The sequence below is a fragment of the Cervus elaphus genome, chromosome 6 (genome assembly GCF_910594005.1).
Source record: "Cervus elaphus chromosome 6, mCerEla1.1, whole genome shotgun sequence".
Taxonomy (NCBI): Eukaryota; Metazoa; Chordata; class Mammalia; order Artiodactyla; family Cervidae; genus Cervus; species Cervus elaphus.
Window position 1 is genome coordinate 13,566,630 of NC_057820.1, and position 24,547 is coordinate 13,591,176.

At 48.6% G+C, this 24,547-nt stretch overlaps 1 protein-coding gene across 1 annotated transcript in view; it reads right to left on the reverse strand.

Annotated features, from left to right (window-relative positions):
- Positions 1-24,547, reverse strand: part of C6H4orf50 (chromosome 6 C4orf50 homolog) — a 132,432-nt gene that overhangs the window by 12,337 nt on the left and 95,548 nt on the right. The window contains exon 14 of the mRNA XM_043906219.1: positions 14,257-14,400. The gene's annotated coding sequence lies outside the window, so the exon portion shown is untranslated. The remainder of the gene's footprint in view (positions 1-14,256; positions 14,401-24,547) is intronic.

The following is a 24,547-nucleotide window of genomic DNA, read 5'->3' on the forward strand; positions in this document are numbered from 1 at the left end:
GGTCCTCTTCCATCTTCCCTGTGAGCACACTTTCCCCTCACCCTCTAAGGACCACTCGCAGCCAGTTCTTACTATCTCCAGACACAGCATATGGGGTGTGTATGTGTGTGTGTGTGTGTGTGTGTGTGTGTGTGTGTGTGTTAGTTGCTCAGTCATGTCCAACACTTTGAGACCCATGGACTGCACATGTTTTAATAAGGAAAGACACAATGAGGAAAGTTGCTGGCCAATTCACAACTTCCCCCAATCCTTTTTTCTTTTGTCATCTCCCAACCTAGAGGTTGGAAAGGTGAAAATTGGCCCTCAGGAAGGAGCGGCCATGGAACATATTTATGGGCAGACTTGGCCAGTGAGATACAGAACAAAGTCTGCTGGAGCCACCTAGGAAAGGTTTACCTTCCCCTTCCCTCTTGGGACACAGATGTGAAGCCTGAAGCTGGGGCAGCCCTGTTGTGACCATGAGGCACTTATCACCACGAAGAAACACCAACAAGCTGCAGACAGTGGATCCGAAGGAGGGAAAGCAGCTGAGTGGTTGCTGGTATCACTGAGATGCCAGACCAGCCTCCAGACCATGCAGCTCTGACTCCTTGAAGAGTGATTAAGGGGTTCTATTGCTTGCCAATACATGTCTCTTATTGGACTCACTCTTTCCTTACATAGAAAATGCACACGAAATGGTAACTTCAGCTCCTGGAACGTTCTAGAAGATCAGTCCTTGTTATTCTCCTCTCCTTTCTTCCTCAGTATCCCTTTTGGGCCATATTTGCTCACCTGTCGGGAACACACTGTACCCAAAGCTGCACATTTTACTGCGAGATACCAGGCCGTGTATCTGTACACGGGATTTGACTGCCTGGGACAAAAATCAAGTTTAAGTTGATTTGGAACTTTCCAGCGAGGATCTCTTCCATCCCCAGGGATGCAGAGGTTTCCACACACAGCTGTAACCAATTATACAAGCACCGCTGGGAAGAAACCTTTCTGTTTCTCCTTGGCTGTGACTTTTTTCCTTCTTACTCTGCACTGCCTTCCTTCACGGTGACAGAGAACCTGATACACTGACAGCTCCTGAAGTTACCGTGGCACCTGTACCCAGAGAGAATGGGTCTCTGTTTCAAAATGAAAAATTCTGGAATTCTGATTGGCCTGCTTGGGGCAGGTGTCTGGCTGTGGGCCAATCAATGATGAGGAGATGGAGCGGAGCCACCTAGGTTCCCCCCGCCGCAGAGCAGATGTGGAGCAGGCTCTGTGCCCAGCTGGACCCCAGCTGCTGGGCTGGTCTCCCTCACACCACAGCTCCTGCCCACCTTCCCCAGTACAGAACTGGTCGCCCCAGGACAGTGTGAGTTACTCGAGGGCAAAAGTCAGTATTCTGTTGTTCATAAAAACTGTCTTGGTTTGAGTGCCTCCCAAAGCAGAATCTGAGACTTCTAAGTAGTGCACAGAAGTCCCTTTTCTGCTTAGAGGACGGGAGCCCATGCTTGAGGTGGGCACAAGGTGGTCTGAGGGCCTTGGAACAAGTCACTGCTGCTGAGAGCAGAGGCTCCAGGGTGTGGCATTGGGGCCCCAACACATCTGCTACACAGACAGAGAAGGGTGCAACCCCAGAGCTGCCTTTTCTTAGATGTTGGAGGGGTCCCTGGTTCAAAGCAGAACTAGCCTGACCTAAGTAAAGATTTGGCCAAACAAAAGTAGATCCAGACAACAAGGTCCTACTGTATAGCACAGGGAACTATATTCACTATCCTGTGATAAACCATCATAGAAAAGAATATGAAAAATAATATATATATATAAATATATATATAACTGAATCATTTTGCTGTATAGCGGACATTAAGGCAACATTGTAAATCAACTATACTTCCCTGGTGCCTCAGATGGTAAAGAATCTGCCAGCAATGCAGGAGACCTGGCTTCGATCCCTGGGTTGGGAAAATCCCGTGGAGAAGGGAATAGCAAGCCACTCCAGTATTCTTGCCTGGAGAATTCCATGGATGAGGGGCCTGGTGGGCTGCAATCCATGGGGTTGCAACGAGTAGGACACAACTGAGCAACTAACACTTTCACTTAACATACTTCAGTAAAAAAAATTTTTTAAGTGTATCCAGGATTTCCAGACCACCTGTGTGGTACCTACCATACCAGATGCTCCCAACATTTTTTTTTTTTTTTTTGGAAATTCTCTAATACTAGCATTCCTGTCTTTTCATCTCCATATTATAGAAGATGGGCTGAGGCTCAGAGATGTTAAGTAACTTGTCCAAAGTCACCCAACTGGAAAGTGGCAAAACAGGCATTTGAAATCAGAACTACCTTGCTCGGTGAAGACTAGATTCCTACATGGCACCTTGCTGTCCCTTGGAGAGGTTCAGTCCAAAGGGAAAGTCAGGGCCTGAGGGTCCCTGAGAAGAAGACCTCATTCACACAGCTCTGCTCAGCGAGTCTGGTTTGCAAAAGCCAGACAGAACCCCTTGGATGGAGGAGCCTGGCAGTCTACAGTCCATGCAGCCGCCAAGAGTGACATGGCTGAGAGACCTAAGATAAGAAAATAAAATTAAAATGTCCAGAAAAATATAACTGAAAAATCTCAGTGAGCTCCAAAAAAAGAAAAGAAAAGAATGACAACTGTGGGCCAGGATGCAGAAAGGTTTGTGGGTTTCAGTTCCTCTATTTCTACCTTGAGTCTTGAGGCACACGCACTGCCCCGGGGGAGGTTGCCTTATTGGGCTCTCTAGTGTTTTCTGTGGTCGCCCCAGGTCTCAGTTCGTACAGGTCATCTGGAGGTGTCCAGTCTCTGATGCCTGTAAATCATCATGAGCCAAGCAAAGACCCAGGGTGAGGCGATGCAGTCAGCTCAGAGTGCAGTGAGATGCCATGGTCATTCATCAGAGAGCCAGGGACCAGACAGATGCAAATGACGGCTAGGAAAAATGATGCCAGGGCCCGAGGGTGAGGCACAGTGAAAGGGCGACACTCGACAAAGAAACCACACTGTCACTTCTGTCATCAGGAAGCTCCCAGAAGAAGCCCCCAGAGAGAGGAGACCCCAAAATTCAACCACAAAACAGGAGAGACTCCCCGGCAGGACCCCTCCACCACAGCAGGGGTGCCAAGCATTGAGGACCACGGAGCAGAAAGCGCGCTCAGCTCTGGGTTACAATCCTTGCAAGTCTTGTGTGAAAATTCACGTGACACCACGCCGCTGACCCTGACACACAGCATGAGTCCATCCACTGGTGGTTTCTTTCTCTCCCCTCCTTCCCCAGCCATCACCGGCAGCCCCAGTTTTGTCTGAATGTTATGCTTTTGTCATCCGGACCTTTCAGCTCATCATGATACTGAGCACCCTGGGGCTCCCCCACTGGTCTTTCTCACATCCACTTGTAACCCTGCTATCAACTTTCCAAACAGAGGACACAGTGAACCACCGCCAGGGCAGTTCACATCTCCACTTTAAAACTCTCCAGCAGCACTTAGGAGAAAACAAAAACTGCCGCCCCAGCATCCAGCCTCCTGGATAGCCAGCCTCCCTGACCGCATCTCCCAACAACCCCTCCCCATGCGTGCTGCCCTCCAGGGACACTCACCTTGGACCACCCCTGGAGTCTCCACATCCTTTCTTGCCTCATGACTTACATATGCTCTTCCCCTTACTATGATGCTCTTCCCCATAGCACCCAGACGGCCTCTACTCATCCTTCAGATCTTAGCTTAATTGTTGCTTCCTCTGAAAGCTTCCCCACCTAGGGTCCCCGGTCATAGACCCTCATGTCCCTCTTCCTAGCAATGACAAGAGTTTAAATTGATTCATTTCTTGTATCAGCATTTATGTACCATTTCAGTCTGCTGTTAGTTCTGTGAGGCTAGGATGGTGGGTCTGTCTCACTCCTGGCCAGAACACCCATGCCAAGCCCAGCATCTGGCACATCAAAGGCATTTAATAGATATTTGATAGATAAAATACTTGATAAAGAAATGAATGTCACTTATCTTGGACAGATAACATGTCATCCTGGGTTAAAAAGACCTTCAAAGGAAGTTTCTATTCTTCACTTACATTTGGGTTTTAATGGTTGTGTGTGTGCTAAGTTGCTACAGTCCTGTCCAACTCTTTGCGACCCCATGGACTATAGCCCACCAGGCTCCTTTGTCCATGGGATTTTCTAAGCAAGAATACTGGAGTGGATTGCCATGCCCTTCTCCAAGGGATCTTCCTGACCCAGGGATCGAACCTGAGTTTCCTACATCTTCTGCATTGGCAGGCAGGTCCTTGACCCCTAGCACCACCTGGGTTAGTCATCTTTTTTTTTCAGAGAAAGAGATAAGGTGAAACAAAAAGAATTTTGGACCTTTTACTGACAAGAAACACCAATGTTTCTCTCCCCTTTAAGAAATGATCTAACAGGGACTTCCCTGGAGGTCCAGTGGTTAAGACTTCACCTTCCAATACAGGAGGCGCGGGTTCCATCCCTGGTAGTGATATCAAGATCCCACATGCTTCACAGCCAAAAATCCAAAACACAAAACAGAATCAATATTGTAACAAATTCAATAAAGATTTTAAAAATGGTCCACATCAAAAGAAATGATCTAATAGTCATATGGTCATCATCACACAGTATTCAGGGTGTGCAGTGTGGAGAGCTGGATTCTGGTTATCACACGCCCCACCAGGACGGAGCACTGCCCTCGTCTCCTACGTCACAGATGAAGAAAGGGAGTCATGGATGCTGAATGCCTCGCCCAAGGTGACCCACCTAGAAGTCAGTGTTTCTGGAGGTCAAACCTGGGCAGTTTAGGTCCTGAACCACAGTCCCAACCATTCACATCACCACCTTTGGAGGGAGAAAACCCGCCCCATCTCAGCACAGCTAAGTCTTTGCCAGCAGTCAAGTTAATCAGTCATGATCTTGTCTCCTGCTCCATGTTGGGTTCCCACACTCTGCGGCCGCACAGACAAGGGGAGTCAGGGCCGGGCCTGGGCTGGATGCAGCACGTGATCTCAGAAGGAAGCTTTCAGAGGAAGGCAAGAGCGACTCCCAGCTTAGTTGCTGTCTGGTGAATCGACTCTCCCTGGGGCCACCTCTCAAAGGCACTTTAGGGAACCTGATCGCCTATGTGGCCCTTCTGAATTTAGTTTCTTTTGCAGGCAACTCCAGAAGTTTATGCCTGGTGGAGTGGGCCACAGTGGAGGTCACCTGAATCCAGACTTCTAGTCAACACTGCCTGGGAGATGGCAGAAGTGTCAATCCCTGGACCCCTCCTAAACCAAGCAGAGGGAGCCTCCTGGCCTGAAGACCAGGCATCAGGGTCATTTAAAGCTTCTCTGGGCATTTATTAATGGTCCAGTCCACACTCCTCTCCAGGCAGATGGAGAGACTGCAGCCTGGAAATGCCGAGGGCTCACTCAAGGGTTCACAGGGGCTGGTGGTTTTCAAACACAACTTGTTAATGCAGCTTCTGTTAGGACAGATATGAGCCTGTGTCTCCTCTGGTGAGCTGCAGGGTGGGCAGATGTGGGCCCTCAGGGCTCCCCATTCTCATTCAGGGTCCCTCAGCTGTGCCTTTTCTAAAGTTGGAGGTGCTGCCACTGACTCTGGGGCCTGTTTTAAGTTCAGAGGAGGCCCCAGCTCTTCAAGTTGGCAAATATGGTGTGCAGTTTCAGTGGACACTGAAGCTCAGGAAGGTTCTGGAAGTCTGGCTGGACTAGCTGGGGATAACATGTCTGCCCACTCACTCCTCACAAGCTGTGGACTGAGGCAGATGTAGACGGGGGTGGAGGTAGCGGGTACAGCCCTTTCTGGGGAGACTCATATGCCTCATTGCCTCCCGCAGCCCTACTGACCCTTTGCAGGTAAGCTGGTTCAGGACGTGCCCCAGAAGCGCAGATGGTGAGGATGGCCACTCCGCTTTCAAGAGCCTCCTCTGTATCTTTCCTGAAACCTGGGAAAATGGACATGGTGTTGAGTAGGAGCCCCTTTGCAGGGTTTGCTGCTGTGAGCAACAGGAGTCACAGCTTGACCAGTGGGTTCTGGAAGGACCACAACAGACAAAATCGCTGCTGAAATGAAGTTGGGCAGAGATGGAGTGCTCACGCTCTGAGCTTCAAGCAAGGCACACTTTATGAGATGCTCTATCTGGATCAACTCCGAATCAGGGCTTTCTCAGGGCCTCGTCATCACGATGCGCTGCACAGTCACTAGGAGCTCAGTCACAGAGCCAGACTACAGGGTCCAAATCCCACCTCTGCTCTCACAGCTCTGTGATCACGGGCAAGCCGGTTAACCTGTGTTTCCACGTCTATGAAGAGGTATGAGAATAATATACACTCTTCACAGCCTTGGTTGTGATGGAGTGAGTGCACATGCAAAGTACTTTTAACACGGCCTGGAGCATTATAAGCACTTATGTGTTAGCTGCTGTCTTAGTCCATGCCTGCTGGGATTAAAAGTACCATCGACTGGGTGGCTTACCTACCACAGAACTGTAACTCCTCATAGTCCTGGGAGCTGGAGGGCCAGATCAGGGTGAGAACCCTCTTCCAGCCTGCAGACTGCCAACTTTTCTCTGTGTCCTCACAGGGCAGACAGGGTGAGGGAGCTCTCTGGGGTCTCTTTTATCAGGGCACTAATCCCACTCATGCAGGCCCCATCCTCCTGATCTAAGTAACTCCCAAAGGCCCCACTTCCTCATACCATCACCCTGGGGGTTAGGGCTTCAACATAGGAATTTGCGGGAATACAAACACTCGGTCCGTAACAGTTATGAATATTGTTCAGCTTATGTGATGAGGGCAGGAGAATAAAGAGCCAGTTTGAGTTTTAATTGCAAGTACTAGGATGAGATAGTTGGATGGCATCATCCACTCAATGGATATGAGTTTGAGCAAGCTCCGGGAGATAGTGAAGAACAGGGGAGCCTCGCATGGTACAGTCCATGGAGTTGCAGAGTCAGACATAATTGAGCGACTGAACAGCAACAGCATGATGGTAGAGCAAAAGTAAATGACTTTGTTCTGATCAGCAAGAAAGATGTGATGCTAGTTCTGCAGGTGACTAAAAATTGATCCCCTTGAGCAAAGAAGCTGAACCCCTAGGAAGCCTCGGTTTGTGCCCCATGACCACAAGTGACCCTTAGATCACAGGTCAGGGAAACCGTGAGGTGTGACTCACTGATTTGACTAATGCCTCTAGACCTGGGTGAGCTGTGGGGGTGGGGGTCAGAAAGGACCCTGTCCATCCATTTCTGGGCTCCTGTATCTTGAGGGGATCCCAGGAGAAGAGAAGGGTCCCCGTGGGGATGTGAGGTTGCTTGCTGTAGAGTAGGTGATGGAGCCCCTTCCAGTCTCCTGTTGTTTCCCTTTGGTAAGTGTTCTGCATTGTTCATCACTGCCTGGGTGAGGGGATTCTCTGGGGGCTCAGAGAGAAGCCAGAGACTCATCCCAGTTGCGTGGTTGGCTGGGGAAATACTATATGACTCCTGTAGACAAATGAGCCTGAGCCCTGGGACAAATGCCATCTGGGAAACATACATGCATGCGTGTCTATGTAATGCACATGGTGGCATGTCTCTGTGCACAGACAGTGAGAGAGATGAATGACATAAGACGGTTCTGATAAAGTGAGGAATGTGGGCTAGAGGCGGCTTCCAGCTGATGGAAGCCACTGAAGCCTTCGAGGAAGAATTTGCTTCTGAAGCAGCATCCCAGGGCAGCAGGGTTTAGGTATGGACGAAGCCGTGAGAAAGACACGGGGTGGGGAAAGGTAGCATGTGTCTTGAGAGGAGCCAGAGGGTTGGGTGCGTTGGCAGGTGGGGTTGGAGTGAGAGGAGGGGGAGCGAGAACCGGAGAGGGTGGCAAAGACTACCAATGCCGAGTTTAGGGGTTTGGACTTTTCCCTGCAGATGACGGTGAGAGATTCGAGAAGTATTTTTATACATGGCAGTGATATAAAAAGTGCTGCTCTTTGAAAAAAAAAGAGCAGTCTGTTGTGTGGTGCGGGGTGGGGGTGAGAAAATGGGGGCGGGGGAGCTGGTCTGAGGGTGCAAGCAGAGGGCTGGTGATGGAAGGTGGAGAACTCAGCTCCTCCATTAGACACAAAAGGCAACAGAGCAGCTTTCTGATCCCACTTGGATGTCCCTGCAGGAACCAGTAACTAGAGCAGCCACAGCCCAGAGCTTGGCCACCAGCTCTCTAGTTTCTGCCGAGGGGGCGGGGAGTGATGGGAACTCAGAGAAAACACAAATGGAAAGATCTCAGAGTGGCAGCCCAGCTCAGACTGCAGCATTGTTAAAAGAGATATGAATAACCTTGTGGGTTGGGGTAGTGCACGCTTGGTCCCTGACTGCTCAGAGACCAGCTTTTATCAAGTTGGTTCAACTTGACACTCATCCACCCACAGCTTCCAGTCCTGTGCTGGGTGTTGGGGAAATGCAGAGGACAAGACAAAGTCCTTGGCCTCAAGGAGCTTGTACTTGGGGGGACAGGGTGTGGGGCGAGCCTCTAAAAGGGCTGGCCCTGCGTGTGACGGGTGACCCCATAGAGGACATCAGAGGAGGAGGTTCTGACTTACTGCTTTCCTGTCTCAAGTGTGGACTGTCAGCACTTTGGGGGCAGGAACAGGGCTGCCCCCTCAACGCCTGCCGCCCTGGTTGCCCCGGGTGCAGGGTAGACACATTGTATGTTTATGAACGGAGGGATGGATGCACAAGGAGCTGAAGGCATAGAGGGACCCAGGGAGTTTGCTGGCCTGCAGCCTCCACGAATCTGCCTGCGATGCAGGAGGCCCGGGTTTGATCCCTGGGTTGGGAAGATCCCCTGGAGAAGGGAATGGCTACCCACTCCATATTCTTGCCTGGAGAATGCTATGGACAGAGGAGCCTGGTGGGCTACAGTCCATGGGGTCGCAAAGAGTCGGACATGACTGTGCGACTTTCACTTTTCAGCCTCCAAGCTCCAAGTAACTCATCACTCACAGTCTCTTAACTGGTTATGTTTTCTGAGTCTCTCAAAGACCCTCTGAAGGCAGGAGGATGGAGCTTCATCTCACACCATGCCTCCCTCTTGACTGCCCTAAATTTTAATTAGTCATAATCATTATAAACGTGTTTATAGCACTTCAGCATTTCCAAACCACTTCCTGCACATTATCTCCCCGGGATCTCACGCAACTGCGTTAAGGCAGGAAGATGATCAGGGCATCTGTGACTCTCCCTGTCACATGAGGGAAGGGAACCGATGTCTTCCATGTGCCCTCGGGTGCTGCTTGCCTTCCACATGCTCTCATTATCCTTACTTTTACACATGTAGTTTATTTAATTATCTCTGCAACAAGGCCAGGCCATTATTATTCCCGTTTTACAGACGTGAAACTCATATGCAGGGAAGTCAAGCAAGGCGCCCAAGGGAGCACAGCAAGTGAGCTGAGATTCAAACTTGGTTCTGTCTGATTCCAAGTCTAGTCATAATGACAACAAAAGTGATACGTACGGTTATGGTGATGACGGTGGTGATGGGCACTTATTGAGCGTTAACTCTGTGCCAAGCACTGAGCCTGGCATTTGCATATTTTATTAAATGAATACTCACTGAGTACTAATTAATTAATTTAATACTCAATACTAATTTAGTACTCCTGACAATCCCCTAGGGTCGCTGCTGTTATTATCCACTGTGTTGTTTCACTGGGCCAGTTGCATTGGGGAGTGTGTATTTCAGAGAAGGTGATAAGGGGCTGTTACCTGACGCTTCACAGGCATTAAGTAACTCCAGGTTTAACGCTTTGCACAACCAGTTTAGGGCTCAGTATATAGCATGGCGACAATGTGTACAAAATAGAAATGAACCAGACAGTGGGGGATTTCCTTCCGAGATGCATAAATGAACTACACCTCTAGACTTAATACTATTCGAATTTTATTTTCACTGTGTGGCTTCCCAGGTGGCAGAGTGGTGAAGAACCCACCTGCCAACACAGGAGATGCAAGAGACAAGGGTTCAGTCCCTGGGTGGGAAAGACCCCCTGGAGTAGGAAATGGCAAACTGTTCCAGTATCCTTGCCTAGAGAATTCCATAGACAGAGGAGCCTGGCGGGCTACAGTCCATGGGATCCCAGAGCCGAACACGACCGAGCACGCACATGCTTATTCTCACAGACTCTAAAAAGGAAGACTTCATCTCTGAAGAATGAAATTTTTTCGAAGAATTCAAGGTCTTTCAAAATGGACTAGCCATCTTGGGTAACAGTGAGCTCCCCGATGCATTACAGGAAGACAAGAAGCCCCCCTTTGGATCTGCTTGAGCTTCAGTTGCTGTGGGGCATCAGGGCGGGACTAGGAAGGAGGCTGTGAAGGAACAGGAGGATTGTAAGATCTGGAAGGAGGTCTGTCTGGGCTGGCGCCAGACACCAGGCCACGGACAAGACCCCGGGGAAAAGGGCATCTCGAGGCAGTAAGGGCGAGTCCATGAAGAGGCCTGGGGACTGCACTCGCAGGAGGGGGAGCGGCAGAAGGCGGGGGTCTGGGCCCCAGGAGAGCACTCTGAACAGCAGCTCCTGGACAAGTGGGGTGAAAGGTCAAGTTCACAGGACCAGGAGGTGGTCTCGGGGCTGCCCAGGTGGAGACCTGCTGGGGGGGAAACCCATGTCTGAGGAGTGGGGCGGGGAGCACTGTGGGGAGCGGGCGGAGTGATGGAGACTGGGAAGCCTGACAGAGGAGACGGGTGGGAGCCTGCATAGTCTCTTGCCTATGTGGTTTGTGTTTAGCCTGAGACAAAGGAAACAGGGGTTTGGGAATGCTTAAAGGGAACGGCTGATTCTAAGAGAAGGCGCGGGGGAGGGGGGCAGAAGTGGCCGAGAGGGAGCCCCCTTCCTCTGGAGCTGAAAGAAAATGAGCTACATTAGGGATGGGGTGTTGATGACCTTCAAGACCCAAGGTCTCATGATGGGCTTCCCTGGTGGCTCAGTGGTAAAGAATCCACCCGTCAATACAGGAGACGAGAGTTCGATCCCTGAGTCTGGAAGATCCTCTGGAGAAGGAAATGGCAACCCACTCCAGTATTCTTGCCTGGAAAATCCCATGGACAGAGGAGCCTGGCAGGCTACAGTCCATGGAGTCGCAAAGAATCGGACATGACTTGGTGACTAAAAACAAATTCCAGGCAAAGGGGGACCTGGTGAGCACAGAGGCATGTGTTGGAAATGGTGACCATTCCTTCTGTAGCCTGAGAACTATAACATAAACCAGCTCAAGCTTGACCCAAGGCCACAGGGCCTGGCAGGCCGATGGTCACTCCGTCGGGTGGCACCAAAGGAGGTTCTGGAAGGAGTGAGCCATCCTGGAGGCAGCCAGTCTGTCACTGGAAACACTGACAGAAGGGTGGCTGCATCAAACAGACGGGTCCCTCTCTTAGGCATCCCCAAATTGGGTTTCTATGGCAACCCGCCTCTGACCTGCATATCCCACAGTCGTTCAGTTTCAGCAGAGCCCTTGCTGAGCGTGCACCCAGCCATCTCTGAGACTAGGAGGTGTGGTCCTGGCCCAGGGCAGCCATGGTCTTGTCAGGGAGGCTAAGAAAGACAGACACCCACCAGCATTTAGGGTAAGGACAGCTCAGGACTCCTCTTCAGGAACCAGGGATGGCTTCTGGAGGTGGCAACACCTCCTGAAAGTTGAAAGGAAGCTGGAGCTAGTGAGGCAGAGGAAGCTGGGGCTTGGGGGCGCTGGGAAGAGTGGCAATCTCGGGGAAAGTTCTCAGCAATGTAGAGAAAGAATGAAGAGAGACAAGGACGATTTCAAGGCAGAAGTACCCACGGGCAGATGGTGATGCTGTGGTGAGGTGAATCCCAAGGAAACTTTATCATATGTGTATATGTTTGTCAGGTTTGCATTTTCATAAGGAAGATGTATTAATTTGGTAACTTGAATAATCATAATAGTCAAAAAAGGGAATAATCCAAAATGTCCATCACCTGATGAATGGATAAACAAAGGATGGCATATCCACACAGAGGATTATTACTCAGCCACAAAAAGGAATGAAGTGTTGATGCTACAATGTGGATGAACCTTGAAACCACTTTGCTGAGTGAAGAAGCCAGACAGAAAAGGCCAAATATGCTAGGAGTCCATTTATATGAAATGTCCAGGAGAGGTAAATCCATAGAGACAGAAAGTAGGTGAGTGGCTGCCAGGAGCTAGTGGGGAGGAGGGAATGGGGATCGTCTGCTAACTGGGTATGGAGTTTGTTTCTTGGTTCCTGAAAATGTTCTGAAATTAGAGTGGTGCTGGCGGCAAAACACTGGGAATGCACTAAAACCCCCTGAATTGTAAATGATTTAATTAAATTGAATGATTTAATTGACCAAATTGTAAATCGTTAAAAATGATTAGAATCATGAATTTTACATTATTTGTGTGTATGCTAAGTCACTTCAGTCGTATCTGACTCTTTGCAGTCCTATAGACCGTACCTGCCAGGCTCCTCTGTCCATGGGACTCTGCAGGCAAGAATACTGGAGTGGGTTGCCATGCCCACCCCAGGGGATCTTCCCTACCCAAGGATCGAACCCACATCTCTTACATCTCCTACTTTGGTGGGTGGATTCTTTACCACTAGCACCACCTGGGAGGTTATTTACCTCCATTAAAAAAAATAATAGATGACCCAGCAGAGCACTTGTACCCGTAGACTTGGAGACCACATTTCTGAGCCAGAGGAAGAACTAAGATGATTGAAATAAACCAGTTCATAAGTAGAAAATGCCACACACTCACCCACCCCCATGACCATTCATTCTTCAGGCTTGCTGTTTCCCACCCGTCCAGGCCACCTGCCCGCTGGCCTTAGGGAGAACCACAGTGCCTCCATTGCCCCTTCACGTTCATTCATTCATTTATCCATTCATTCAATAAGGATTTTATGGGCGCTTTCTTTGTGTCCACATTTCAGGTAAAATGCATGGAGGTCCTGCCCTCTTGGGTCACTGCTGTGGAGGGGAAGACAGCCCAGGAGCAGGTGCACGTGGTCAATGGCCATGAGCGCTGTGAACCACCCAGGAGGGTCAGGGGTGGGGAGAGGACTGGTGTGCAGTGTTGTCTGCAGCCAGCGGCACATCAAAGCCAACTGGTGCACTGGGAAGGCCCAGAGGGATGGGATGGAGAGGGAGGTGGGAGGGGGGATCGGGATGGGGAACACATGTAAATCCACGGCTGACTCATGTCAACGTATGGCAAAAACCACTACAGTATTGTGAAGTAATTAGCCTCCAACTAATAAAAATAAATGGGAAAAAAAAAAAAGCCAAAGGATGGGTCATCCACAGGTGACCTGGTATCAGAGGCTCCAAAGCAGTTCTCACGGCAGCAGATGACTTGGCCGCATGTGTCTAGGACCACCATCGGGCCCCCTGGCCTCCAGGGTGGAAGTCCCCTAGACCCTGCCGCCTTCTCCCGCCCATCACTGAGCACCGACTACTCCCCCGACAGACACATTCAACTCCTCCCCATCCTTCTGGCCTCGGACCCTTGTCCCTTTTGTTCCCGCTGCTTAGAACCTTCCTTCTTTCCACCCCTGTCCTCTGCCTGGTAACTTTTCCAGTCTTCATGTTTCTGCTCAGATGTGGCCTCCTCCAGGAAGCCTCCCTTAACTGCACTGCCCATTCGAGGTCAGGCACCTCCTCTGGCTCTCAGCACCGACCACACAGCGTCGCCATTGTCTGATTCCAGTTGTGTGTCCCTCAGTGGACCCTGAGCTCTGCCAGAACCAGAATCCTGCCTGCAGCTCTGTGTCCCAGTTCCACCTTGGTGGAGAGCTCTGCAACTATGGAGCTGCCATTAACACACGGAGCTTGCAATATGAAGGCACATAAAGTTTATAGCCTTCTATAAACATTAAATGTTCATAGTACACCTGATAATTTAATTGAGATGGAGCGCGTTAAGTCAAACGTAGAAATAAAAATCTTTCACAGAATTGCCCTGAACAATGTATCTTAATTCATATATTCTATTCAGTGAGTGTCCACCAGACGCAGACTCCTGGAATACAAACCGCAAAATATTGGCTCTTACAAGGTCAGGGGCGAAAACAAGAAACAGTAAATAAAGCTCTTTGGCGGGTGGGCTGGCTCTCTCTCGCTCTCTCCCCGTAGACACACACGCTCGCACACACACACACACACACACATATATATATGTATATATATATACACACACACACACGCGCATGCGCGCACATGCTCACACTCAGCTTACCTCAGACAGTGGCAGCCAAGTCCTCTGTCACCAGGGGTTGCGTGGAGCCGATGATGAAGTACCTTTGTTTGCTCTGACCGGAAGCAGCCGGCAGGTCCGCAGGGACAGGACGGGAACAGAGGAGGCAAGATTCTCCATGAGCTTCTGGAGGAAGAGGGGTGGGTACTGCATGAGCTGGAGGCACAAACACCCCACACCTCCTAGAATAAAACATCTCTCCCGGGCCAGGAGCTGTTCTTACTGCGGAGGACACTTCATGTCACTTCCAAGGGGAGAGTGACTTCTGATGCTATACGGACAATTCCTAAGAGGGACACCTCCAAATTAATATTGAAATGCTTTTTAAAATCTGTTTTTCACCCACTATAGAATTTTTATGTACACCTTAAAACTATCTGGGGAAATAGTTTAAAAACCAAAGATATTTTTTATGTGCATCTTAATACTATTTGGGGAAATAGTTTAAAAACCAAAGACATTTGCAGAAATAAATAAAAGTAAAAAAATAAGTCAGTGTCCCAGAGAATACATTTGTGTGTGTTTTCAATGGAATCAAGATTATAAAATTTCACAAGTGTTCTGATCTTGTATTATAAGAGTTCCTCAAAGCACCATATTTGTAGTAGCCATTGTGAACTGCTGCATAATCTGCCAGTTTATCGTTGTATACCCACCTCCTAACCCTGCCCTTGGTACACAGTAGGCACTCAGTAAGTATGTGTTGCATGAATGCTAAATGACCCATGTTTCATTGACGGGATATATTGCCATTTACTTAACCATTTCCTGCAGCTGGACATTGCGGTTGTTCCTAATAATTTGCTATTATAATCATACTGTGATAAATTGTGCAACTAGTTATATCTGTGTCTCAATGATCAACCAGAAAATCCCCTCAAAAGATTTTACCCAGGTGAAGGATGTGAACAGTTTTCAGCTTACAGGCTCATCTGCCAACAGACTTTTTTTTTTTTCAGGCCAATATCTGCCTTACTTTAAAGGCTGGAAGCTGGGTAAATATTCCTTTATCCCAAACCCAACACCAAGGCAGCTAGAATTTACATTTTGTTTTGCAAAAGCATGCACGTTCTCCTTTAGGAATAACATTACACTTTCTTGACTTGAATTCAGATATGAAATATATACTTTTGAGAAACCCAAGAGAACTGACTCTGATATGAATTGTATTTTAATAACAGTGACTTGCATCAGAAGCCAAAGGACAGAAGGGAAGGAGAGGGGAAATTTACAATTTACTCCTTATAAACAGAAAAAAACCCATAAGTGAGAAACTCAGGGAAATGAATCATCTGTGCCTTAAGACTGTCTTGAGTAAATACAGTTGGCGGCAAGCTCGAAGCTGCCTGGAGCTCTGCTTGAGTCAAACCCAAAGTCTCCATCAGTAGAGACCACCATAAATTGAGGGAGAATTAAAAGTTCAAGAGCCTGATCTGATTACCTAATTCTGCTACCATCTAACAAAGAGTCGAAGCGGAGAAGGCAATGGCACCGCACTCCAGTACTCTTGCCTGGAAAATCCCATGGACGGAGGAGCCTGGTGGGCTGCAGTCCATGGGGTCACGAAGAGTCGGACAGGACTGAGCGGCTTCACTTTCACTTTTCACTTTCATGCATTGGAGAAGGAAATGGCAACCTACTCCAGTGTTCTTGCCTGGAGAATCCCAGGGATGGCGGAGCCCGGTGGGCTGCCGTCTATGGGGTCGCACAGAGTCGGACACGACTGAAGCGACTTAGCAGCAGCAGCAGCAGCAGCAAGAGCTGAAGACGCTAGGTCATTAAGGGCTCTTATGACAATAAGCAGCTTTAAATACCTGCCACCCCTTAGCAGTCCATGGGGTCGCAAGAGTCGGACACAACTTGGTGACTAAACCACCACCACCACCCCTTAGCAAGTGAACTTTATTGGGCACTAACCAGAGGAGTGAAGTTTCAGATGGTTTTTACACGATAGGTTTATAGCTTCGTGAATGTGTATGGCCTTTAACTTCTGCTCCCGTGTTTACAGGACTCAGATGACACCTCCAGACGTGACAACCAGGTGTCATATGGAAATCGTTGGGTCCTGGCAGAGGTTGCCCATATTGTGAAAGGTGTGTTTATGTGCTCAGATGTGTCCAATTTTTCACAACCCCATGGACTGCAGCTGGCCAGACCCCTCCTGTCCATGGAATTTTCCAGTCAGGAACACAGGAGCAGGTTGCCATTTCCTACTCCAGGATCGTAAGGGGGTACAGGACTGAAAATCGGGGGGCCTGGGCTCCAGATGCTGTGACCACTCTAACACTGACGTGCTTCGGGGCCTTGTTCAAGGTGCTGCCTCTCCCTGGCTTCAGATTCATCCTTCTTCCAGTAAGGAGCTTAGGTCAGATGGTCTCTGTGTGCCTTCCACTTCTTCGAAAATATCAACTAGAGATAAAAGTCACTACGTACATGTTTACTATATGCCAGAGTCTCAAACACTCTATGGGGCCAACCCTTGACACCTCAAGCTCCTCTTTCTGTCATCTCAGACTGACTCTGGTTTCAAGTGTTGACTCAAACCATCTTCAAACTCCTCTGAGCTTTTTTTTTCCCCCTTCAATTGGCCACTTCATAAGGTTGCCAGGAGAGTCAAAACACTGAGGTTTCATAAACTTTGAAATGGAGAAGGAAGTGGCAACCCACTCCAGTAATCTTGCCTGGAGAATCCCATGGACAGAGGAACCTAGGGGGCTACAGTCCATGGGGTCACAAAGAGTCAGACACGACTGAACAACTAACACCACACTACTAAACTTTGAAATACTAGACAATTTTGACAATTTAAATCAGAGCATATCTGAGTGGCTCCTCCCCAGTATCACATCGGGGGGACAGATGGGGGAGCTTTGTAATGGGGTGCATGGAGAAAGAGCCTCCCAAGCCTCACGCACCTGGAGAGGTCAGATTGCTCCTCTAAAGCCTGGGTCACCCCTTTAGTAGGGGTACAATCAGCTCCAACATCTGTCTCCCTTAGGAGCACATGAGTCCCTGAGGGCAAGGACCACTTTTAGATTCAATTCTGCCATCCACTTTACTGGGACCAGGCATGGGAGCTCAGTTGCTCAGTCGTGTCGACTCTGATAATTTCTGGACTGCAGCCAGCCAGGCTCCTCTGTCTGTGGGATTTTTCAGGCAAGATCACTGGAGAGGGTTGCCATTTCCTCCTTTAGGGAATCTTCCCCACCCAAGGATGGAACCCAAGTTTCCTGAGTCTCCTCTGCATGGCAGGGGGATTCTTTATCCACTGGGCCATCAAGGAAGCCGGGTATGGAAGATACTCCAGAAAATGTTCAAAGGCATAGGTGGAAGGAGAGAGGTGGGGAGGGGACAAAGAAGGAAAGAGGGTGGGGGACCGCCCTGGGCAGGACTGCGTCAATGCTTTGTGCTTAGGGAGTGACGGTTCAGTTCGCCTGGCACCCTTGCAATGAAGCAAGATCTGTTCTCCTGGGTCTTTTCCAAGGAGATTTGGATGAAAGCACCATGCCCGGATTTCACAGGTCACTGGAATCCATCTCTGTCAGGCCCAGCTGAAAAGACACTCCCAGAGTCTGGGACGGAGCTGGAAATACCCCACATAGAGCCCCCCGGGGCCTCACCATCCAGACACTTGGCTGTGTGTTCCCATGACCCTGGTGGTTTGTATCCAGGGCAAAACAGGGGCGGTTCTTAGGGGGTCTGAACAGCGCCAGGAGGAAGCACATTTGGTCTCTTGAGTAAAGGAACACACTCTCATGTCGGTGAAGATTTTCACTGTCAATCTCCCAATGGGGAGATGGAAATGACTGATCAGGATTCTCACTTCACGGAGGAGAAAAAAAGGCTTAGGAAAAAAGGGCTATTTTCCTTGAGGTTATGCAGCTCTTAAAGGCCAAACAGAACTAAAAACCTACTCTTTTTGACCCTGAACCCACTCTCCAAACACTCTGATTTGCCTTTGCCCTTATTCTCTCCATCCTGCTAACACAGAAGCCCTCCCCCGCTCCTGGGCTGACCCTGGTCCACTCTTTCTACTGGAGGATTCATTGGGTCCACCTCCTTCAGGAAGTCTTCTCTGAGTACGCATGCCAGCTCCCCACATCCACCCGCCCTGTCCAGACCCAGATGTCTTCCTCTGGGCTTTAACACAGACTTCATCACCTGTGTTGTCCTTGGCTTCGATGCCATCTGCTCCCTCTGTTCACTTATTTATGAAAATGTACAGAGCACCTAGAGGAAGGGAGACTGGGGCTGGGAAGTGAGTCCAGTGGTGCAAGGCCACCCAGAAGGTGGATGAGGAGCCATGGGAATGGATGTTCATTCAGCGAATTTAGAGAGAGTTGCCACGTTGACTCCCAAATGCTCAGCTCTTTCTAACATCTGCCTCTTTATGGGGCCGCATTTCTGCACAATATTTGGACATTAGCCTATCCTCCTGGTCAGGATGGCAGGTGTAACTCAGTAACCTGCCAGGTGTTAGCCCACCGGCCACCTGTTCACACAAGCACCTGCGTGCCTGCAGGACTTGGCTAAACGCTCCATAGAGCAGAGAGAGTATCATTTCCACTCTAGCATTTTCCATCCTTGGTCCATTTACTGAGGCATGAAGTCGAGCTCCTTTAGAGAATTCAACGATTAGAAAGGTGCGTTTAACTCCCAGATCTGCCACCTGATAGAAAGTAACTCTTGGAAAAAAAAAAAAAGAAAGTAACTCTTGGGAACCTCAGTTTCCTCTGGTGCCAGATAAGAATATCACCAGTTCCTGGATTGGTATAGATGATGCATTAATGATGATATGCAGCCCAGCTCCTCCTGGCATACAGCAGGCACGCAATAAGTGGCACAATATTATTGTCTGTGTTGACTGCTATCATCTGCTTTTATAATTGTATTGATGTATTTATTATTGGCTGTGCTGGGTCTTCACTGATGCACAGGCTTTTCTCTAGTTGAGGTGAGCCGGGGTAAGAATGAGTGTGGGCTCTTCTCCAGCTGCGGTGCGCAGGCTTCTCAGTGCAGTGGCTTTATTTGTTGCAGTGCACAGGCTCAATGGTTGTGGCCCACAGGCTTAGCTGCTCCTTGGCAAGTGGGATCTTCCTGGATCAGGGATCAAACGCGTGTCTCCTGCATTGGCAAGTGCATTCTTTACCACTGAGCCGCCAGGGAAGCCCAGAGGTTACCATCCTATCTCTACCCCCACAGCTTTTGCAGATAAGTTTGCTTTTAGCAGAGGTACCCCCAAACCAGAGATTAGGAGCACTGTGATGAGAAGTCGAACACCGGAGCTTGGGTTTGCTGTGTTGATTTTGAGTGACCCAGCGAGTCCTGAGTCTTTTAGTCCTTTGGCAGCAGCTTAGTTTTCTCATCTGTAAAATGGGCATTGTGGGACCTGCCCTCCTCTCACAGAGGGCAGAGGAAGGATAGGATGCAGTGAGGTCCATGAAAACACTTTTTAAAAGGGCTTTTAAAAGCTCACTTCACAGAACACAGAGATACGCTCTTGAGGCCCCCACAAAAATCTCCGGATGGCTCCCTCCTGATTCTGGGAGAAGATCCAAATTCCCGAGGCCACCATTCACAGAACTTTGTGGGTTTCTTCTCCTCCTCCAGCCTCTTTGAATGGCACTTCCTGCCTGCCTCCTCCCACCCCCACCCCCACCCCCTCCATCAGTCGCCGGGAACTTCCCTGACCTCTACTCTCTAGACTAGCATCCATCACATCAGGCTACACTCCAATTACTTGCTCATGTGACCGGAGTCCCTGAGGGCTGGCGCTGTCTTGCTCAATCCTGTGTCCCCAACACCAGCATTCAACCAGCCCGGACTCATTAAACGTCTGCAGCAGGAAAGAAAGGGGGTGGGGGGTTGTCTCAGCAGGAGCCGTTTTCCCTCCTGTTTTACAGTGGCTTCTCCCTTCGGGGCTCAGGCACTTAAGGAAAAGGGGCTAGGGCAGCAGCAAGGTCCTCTGTGACCTGGACTCACATAGAGGACCCATTCTTAAGGCTGGCGCACAGGCAGCCCTGAGAGGCATGGAAGTCATGCCCCTTTAGGATAGAAAAAAGACAAAACACTGGATCCTGGTGACATGGCTGCAGTGGAGAGGGCTGGGAGGAGGAGAGAGGAGAGAAAAGGGGGGTTAGAGGAGGGAAGAGAGCTAGGTCCGCCTCCCTGCTTTCGTTCTTAAACTGCAGAGGTAACACAGTGTAGGGGTTGAAAGTGGACTCCAGAACCAACCCCTCACCACCTGAGCCCCTGGACAACTTATGTAACTTATGTAACCTCTCTGTGCCGAAGTCTTTGACTGTGTGGATCACAACAAACTGTGGAAAACTCTTAAAGAGATGGGAATACCAGACCACCTGACCTGCCTCTTGAGAAATCTGTATGCAGGTCAGGAAGCAACAGTTAAAACTGGACAAGGAACAACAGACTTGTTCCAAATGGGGAAAGGAGTACGTCAAGGCTGTATATTGTCACCCTGCTTATTTAACTTATATGCAGAGTACATCACGAGAAACACTGGGCTGGATGAAGCACAAGCTGGAATCAAGATTGCCGGGAGAAATATCAATAATCTCAGATACACAGATGACACCATCCTTATGGCAGAAAGCAAAGAGCTAAAGAGCCTCTTGATGAAAGTGAAAGAGGAGAGTGAAAAAGTTGGCTTAAAACTCAACATTCAGAAAACTAAGATCATGGCATCTGGTCCCATTACTTCATGGCAAATAGATGGGGAAACAGTGGAAACAGTGGCAGACTTTATTTTTGTGGGCTCCAAAATCACGGCCATGAAATTAAAAGATGCTTACTCCTTGGAAGGAAAGTTATGACCAACCTAGACAGCATATTAAAAAGCAGGGACATTACTTTGCCAACAAAGGTCCATCTAGTCAAAGCTATGGTTTTTTCAGTAGTCATGTATGGATGTGAGAGTTGGACTATAAAGAAAGCTGAGCGCTGAAGAATTGATGCTTTTGAACTGTGGTGTTGGAGAAGACTCTTGAGAGTCCCTTGGAATGCAAGGAGATGCAACCAGTCCATCCTAAAGGAAATCAGTCCTGAATATTCACTGGAAGGACTGATGCTTGAAGCTGAAACTCCAATACTTTGGCCACCTGATACGAAGAACTGACTCATTTGAAAAGACCCTGATGTTGGGAAAGACTGAAGGTGGGAGAAGGGGACGATAGAGAATGAGATGGTTGAATGGCATCACCGACTCAATGGACATGAGTTTGAGTAAACTCCGGGAGCTGGTGATGGACAGGGAGGCCTGCAGTGTTGCAGTCCATGGGGTCACAAAGAGTTGGATACAACTGAGGGACTGGACTGAACTGAACTGTGCCTCAGTTTCCTCATCTGTAAAAAGGGATAACCAAAGAAAAGTCTACAAATTACAAATGCTGGAGAGGGTGTGGAGAAAAGGGAACCCCCTTACACTGTTGGTGGGAATTTAAGTTGGTGCAGCCATCATGGAAAATAGGATGGAGGTTCCTCAAAAAACTGAAAGCAAAATTAACATATCACCTAGCAATCCCACTCCTGGGCATATGTCCAAACAAAACTCTAATTCAAAAAGGCTCATGCACCCCTATGTTCATAGCAGCACTGTTCACAACAGGCAAGACATGGAAACAATCTGAATGTCCATCGACAGATGAATGGATAAAGAAGACGTGGTACATATATATACAATGGAAGACTACTAACCCTAGCCCTCATGGAATACCACTCAGCCATAAAAAGAATGAAATAATGCCATTTGCAGCAACATGGATGAATCTAGAGATTATCATACTGAGTGAAGTAAGTCAGAAAGAGAAAGACAAATACCATAGGATACCACTTACATGTGGAATCTAAGCTGTGACACAAATGAACCTATCTATGAAGCAGAAACAGAATCACAGACACAGAACACAGACTGCTGGTTGCCGAGGCGGGGAGGGCTGAGGGAGGGTTGGAGTGGGAGGCTGGGGCCAGCGGATGTGAACTTTTACATAGAGAATGGATAAACAACAAGGTCCTACTCTAATAGCACAGAGAACTATACTCAATATCCTTTGATAAACCATAATGGAAAAGAATATTTCAAAAAGGATGTATATATATATATGTATAGCTGAAACACTTTGCTGTGTATCCGTAACTAACACAACATTGTAAATAAGCTATACTTCAATAAACAACTTTTTAAATTGAATAAACAAAGTGCAGGGATCCATGGGGTGGCTGTGAAAACCAAATGGCTAAAAAGTAATGAGTGTCTGTTCCTAGTAAGCACACAGGAAGTGTCAGCCGCTATACTTAAAAATCAGAAATCAGAAAAAAAAAAAAAATCAGAAATCATTCGAACGTTATTAATCCTTTCCACATCGCCACTGCTTTTTTTTTTTAAATCTTTCTGTCCAAATAACATCAACACAAAATTTTTGCCAAGTTTCTTTTCATGGGAAAATTCAACACAGAATTGAGCTTTTCAAACAAAAATCAATTGCTCCTCCTCCAACCCAAGAACTTTCTCAGTTCTTCGTTTCCTGCAGGAGAATGCCTCACTGCCTGGTACAGCCTCCCATGTGCTCTGTGATCTGGTCCAACCAGCCTTTGCTTCGTGACCTGCTGCTCCTCTGTGACTCCTTGCTCCAGCCACACTGATCCCTGGCATGTTCCTTTGCCCACCTGCCTCATCTCAGCCCCCAACCTCCCAAGATCTATCCTCATCTCATACATTACTTCCACAGCCAGGCTGGGAGAAGCAATGTGGATCTGGTTGGGGGAGGGGGGAGGGGTGGTCCTGAGCCATGAGATCCCAGGGCTTGGGAACACAGTTGACTTGTAAACAATGACAACTGTAGTAATAACAACAACAATGACATTTATAATAACAATACTAATGGCCAATGTTGTACATGCACATTTATGGGCCAGAGACCACAAAAGATGTCTTCCTGTATCCTGGGAAGCAGCACAATGTTGGCTTAACAGCCTGCATTTGGACCTAGACTGCTTGGGTTCAAACGTGACCCCCACTTTCTGGCTGGGCGACAGCACTATGCCTCGTGTTCCTAGCTGTGACACAGGGTTAGTGGTTGTGTGCACATATGGTTGCTGTTAGGACAGAGTGAACACATGTGAATGCTGAAAACAGTGCTTGGCACTCAAGAAGCTCTAGATTCATGATTGCTGTTACTAAAGGTGGTTACTTTTTTCCTCCCAGCAGCTCTGTAAGGGAGGCAAGGTTCGAAGTTGAGATGAATCACTCAGGGGTATGGGGGAGGATCCATGTGGGATTCGGATTTGACCTGCTGCTCAACCCCAAGTCCAGAGCTCATGTCTTCTCTGTGTTGCCAGAGTTGACTGGATTTTCCTTGCTCCCATGTTTCCACAGGATCAATTTGTGATCACCAGAACTCATTGGAAATGCAGAAGCAGACCCAGACCGACTGCCTGTTGACAAGACCCCCAGGTGGTCAGGTGCACTTTGACCCCTGAGAAGCACTGCCCCACGGAACAAGCATTCACTACCCTGTAAGGCAGTGGTCACCTTAGTTACTGCTGGGCTTGGGGCATGGAGAGCATCAAGCTGAAAAGGAAACATCTATTAACTAAACTCAGCGGGAATATCATACCCTCCAATTAATTTTCTGTTGTCCTATTCAAGCATGGTCTCCTCTGCTTAGGATCAGACTCCTGAGCAAATAGAGACACAGTGCCATGTGGTGGCCAAGGCTCTGAACTGGAGGACTAGGCTCTTAGGTGTCCAGTCTTCCAGTCTGTCCATTCAACAAATATTTCCTGAATCCAACTTTGCTCTGGGCTCTATGCCAAGTGTGAGGTTGTGAGGAAGACCAAAGAAGACTCGTCCCCCAATATGGTGGATGCTATGACTTCCACATTGCTGGATAAAGCACTGAAAGCCTCTTCTACGTAAAGGACTGAACTCACAAGCCAGTAAGGGAAATCTACATGAAAGATGGTGCCCTGGGAAGGCTGTGCTGTTCTCCGTGAATTAGGGGAAGGGGGCATAACACTTATGCAGGAAGAGTCATGCTCTGGAACTGAGATCACCATGGAAAGCAGGACCCTTGAATGACCAGTCCCTCAGCAAAAGAGTAGATCAGATGGGGAAATTCTACCTTTAGCACAAGAGACCATAAGATTTGCTTGTCTTTCTCAGTCAGAGCTGTAAGTGGGGAAAAATATCTCCCTTGAGAATATGTGACCACATGCCTCTATCTCACGGGAATGTGGGGTTGAATTCATACCATCC